The following is a 4,535-nucleotide window of genomic DNA, read 5'->3' on the forward strand; positions in this document are numbered from 1 at the left end:
CTTGTCCTAAAATCGGACTTATCCTTTCTATTTTTGGACTTATCCTAACAAGAGAAGAAAGAAACTAATTGGACAATAGGGAGAGGATGTTAGAAAGAAAGGAGAAATTAGAAATCTGAATGAATCCAATCTCCCGGCGCACCCTCCTTTAAATACTTAGTGATGGGTTGCCTTTGGGAATTTTTCACGCCCCTTCCACATGCCATCTCGCATCCATCAGAAAATCTCATGCCTCTTGATGAATTCTCATGTCCATCTGAAAGTTTTTGACACATGGCAATCATCGAGAAAAAATCCAAGAGATGCTTCATGCAGAAGGACTCTTCGAAATATTTTTTTCGATGATTCTCCGATGAGTCGCGCAGCTTCCCATAGCATAATTTTTTTTCACCACCCATCAATGTAATTCTGTCCATCCAATGGTCAAAAATTAAGGCACTAACATGAAAATATTATGTAAAAAAAAATTCAGATTAACAAGTGGCGTGACAAATGGGTTAGAGTCCTTCACAAGTTGGACTCTTGGTCAGGCGCATGGATCAGGCTGACAAGATTTCCAACTTCAATGAATTTCTACGATTAAACCAAAAGGAATTTTGACATCAAAAAAATTTCTCATGCTCAAAATAAAGTTAAAAATCATTTAAAAATTTATTTCATCATGGAACATAGGATAAGCTCAAGGATGAGGCATCCCATCTCATGGGATGCGAAAGCTGTTTCTGCGCACAAAAACTGCACCCACACACAAGAAAAATTCTTGACTCGTGGAAACTTAGTTTCCTGGCTCCAACATTTCAGTACATGTAGCCAAGGGCTGAATCAACTCAAACCCAAAATTGATTTGAATTAATTTAGCTTTAATTAGCCCAATCTGGAATCAATTTTAAACCCAATTTGAAACATGGAGCTAGTTTTTTGCAACATGTGCTAGCATGTCAATTTTGCAAACATGATCTAATCCAATTAGACCCCTGATCAATATCCTTTATGTGTGACCCATTGGGTTCCACATCTAGCTAGCAATAGGTCCAAGTTCAAGTCAATTTGATTTGATTAGAATTTAATCTAACTAATCTAGATCCAATCGAGCTAACCCGATTTCAGCAATTAGAACTCTTTCTAATTGATGATTGAATTAAACTCTTTAATTCGATCAAACCCATAAGATAAGATTGACGTCTAGCAACATATCATGTCTACTTGAAAGATATAAAATTTTTGATAAAAATATCAAAAATACCCTTCAGTGAAAAGTTACCATGCAATTTGATCCTACGATCTCCTTGCACCCCGAATATGACTCTGGATATGGAATGATGTCAAATCCAATATCATACTCATATTTTTCTCAATCTTATATGATGATTCAATTAATAAAATATTAAAAACTCTTTCTAATTTTCATTCTGCTTTGATCAAAGGCTTTTTGAATCATCAATCGATCAGAACAAATAGGATGCGATTTTCTCTTACCAAGAGTGATCTATTCCATGTTGACCTACTCATAACCTCCATACACATTCTACCATATCTAAAACACCCCATATATAACTAAGTCATGAATGAGTATGAACCAAAAAATATGGATTCATGTATACAAGGTTCTATAGTAGTCTCAGGTCAAAGGATTACATGCATAACTCCCACTATAAGAAAACATCTCTTGACAGGTAAGTAAATTTCATAAGATATTTTTTAAGTCGGATCAATTCAGTAAACTCATTCTCTAATGAGCACCTACTTCTTTGTATAAGTATCTCATACAAGTGGCATATGAGATCTGCCACCCTCTCTATCGAGCATACATAGAAAGTGCTAATCTATCTGGAACATTGATCCCCTACTCAATGCTCCTATGACTAGGAATATTCTAAATCAAAATTTTTAGGATTTTAGGTCTCATGGGTATGATCTCATCATAATCCTAAACTCATTTTCTTAATTTATAGAGTTCATCATAATCATTACTAAAGTAAGATGCAGCATATGATGAAAAATACCTTTTATTATTTAAAGAGTCAATATATAAGCCTGGAAGATTATAAGGAAAATCTATCAAAATACCAATTTCAATTGGCTTGTAGGGCATATTCCTTTCAAAATTTTTTTCAGAAGTCTAACAACTTCGGATTTGATTTAGTACTCCAACACATAGAAAAATCAAACCCTAGGATAAGCACACCTCACTTGCTATTGTTCTCACCTCTCTTCTTTCTATCTTTTCCACTCTATTTTTTCTTGTCTTTTCTTCTAATTTTTTTTAGATTTTTTTTTCTCTTATCACATGCCAAGGTCTCTAATTTTTTACCAAAGTCTAGCCCTTATCCCATAAGAGGCGCCCCACATAAATAGGTAACAAAGAGGTGTGAAGGAGACCCAAGGGGCGCCCACTCTTGGTGTTGGAAATTGTGTCCTAAAGCCAATCATCTAGGTTATAGATGAGTGTGCTCCATACATGTATATTAATTATAAAATGATAAATATTATTTGACAAGATTCATCATAAGGAATATATCTTCTTAAATAGAATTCATATGTTATAATGAAGTCCTTAGTGCTACTTCCAAAATGATAAAGAAAAATTTATCGTATGGTTCTTAAAATCTTGCTCGCAACCAAATGATACAATTGTTACAAAAATTATAACTATATCGAGTGTAGGTCGTTATGTACCATATTAGTTAGTTGTCCTTTTAACCAAGATGTATAGTGACACGGATTGGCATATGGATGATTTGTAGGAGTACATTTCACTGAGTGTGACTATTTTTGAAGTACTTTGCTATCAAAAATTACTTGGATGGGATATGGGTGTATTTGTCCCTCTGACTTATGGCTGCCTTGATGACTTGTAAGCAACTCACTGTGCTTTGGTGCCGGACTATCTGAATTTTTTATTCGATGATGGAAAGTTTCTAGATACAATCAAGTACTTATAAAGTCTGAGTGCGAGTTAAGATGGGATTGACCACTCTAAGTAAAATTAGAGATGATGCATTACTGTATTTCAATTTAGCAAAATTTTGACCAAAGTAGTCCTAGTGAGGAGTCATAGGATTTTTGAGGTTGAGACATAATATGGACCACTCATCCTGAGTTGACAGTTTAATCCTAAATCATCTTTGAGTATCAAATATTAAAGAGATAAATTATACAGTAACTATATCCACATTGGTTCTAAAGTATTGCTGGTCATACATTCGGCCTTTCCGGATGTCGAAAAATATTGCTAGATAGTAACATCGATTAGTACAAGAATTATTCTTATGCGAGCAATTTAGGTTCGAACTTATAGGGTCACACACATAAAAGTACCATCTAATCAAATGATTGATCAACTATTATAAATCATTTAAGGGTTTAATTATCAATGTGATTGATTATTAATCCTTTGCAAAGATTACAATAAATTATTTACTAATGATTGATAAATTAAAAAAATAATTAATTAATAATTTAATTATTATTGGCTCAATTTGATTGAGCAATGGGGATTAGATTAGATCTAATTGAATTAGATTCAGTTAGATTTGTTTTGGATTGATTGAATGCAGCCCTATTGGATAACAGGACTTGTTCTAATTAATCTTGGAGATGCAAATCAAATTTTGAGTTGAATAAGATTTAATTTAGTTTGATATAAGTTTTGATTGGATCAAATCCTATTGGATCATAGATTTGATTGGATTAATCCCTATTGATCAATAACTTTCTTGATATCCATTAAGAATCAATCCTTGGATCAATGAGATTTTAATTTAACTAATTCTCTAATTAGATTGGAGCCTAATTAGTTTCATAATTGGCTAAGACCTAATTAGTTAGTTTGTTATAACTAATTCCTAAATTAGTTAGGATTGGATCCAAGACTTAGTTAGAGTTTGACCAAGATTCATAAGTCCTATTTGGAGTAGGGCTGAACCAACTCTCTCCACCCATCTATTTAAGTCTCCATGACACATCTCCTCTTCACCGTGGAATATCTCATGCCCCACACAAGGTATCATGTCATCCCCTCTCTTACGTGTAAAAAAGAAGCCATCCCTCCCTCTTTTGGTTGCCAAAAAGAAAGGAGGGGCGTCCAAGGGTTGGACGCCCCATATCCCATACATCTAGGCTTCCTTCCCAATCCCTTATGAAGGAATTTTGTGTGGTGTTTACTGTTGGTTCTTAGGCATCAAAGAAGGCTTCTCTTGCTAGTTCTATAGTAGAAAATTAGAGAAGAAAAGTTCTTTCCAATAAGAGAGGGAAGGAAGAAGAAGAGTCTTTTTTCTTGTGCGCAGCCTTGGAGAAGAAGTTCTTCTTCTAGATTTTTTTTTATTTTTTTTAGGATAAAAATTAAATTAGATTTAATTTCTAACATAATAATTTAGAGAAAAAATATTTAAAAATTTTGATTGGATTTTTGGGGCTTCCTAGAGTTCTAGATCAAGGGGTAAAAGGAAGAAGAAGAGAGAAGAACGATTCTTCTCTTGGGTCTCTCTTTTGGGTTCTTCTTGAGCTTAAGATTTTATTTGATTTTTAGTATGAGA

Source organism: Elaeis guineensis, chromosome 4 (assembly GCF_000442705.2).
Source record: "Elaeis guineensis isolate ETL-2024a chromosome 4, EG11, whole genome shotgun sequence".
Lineage (NCBI taxonomy): Eukaryota > Viridiplantae > Streptophyta > Magnoliopsida > Arecales > Arecaceae > Elaeis > Elaeis guineensis.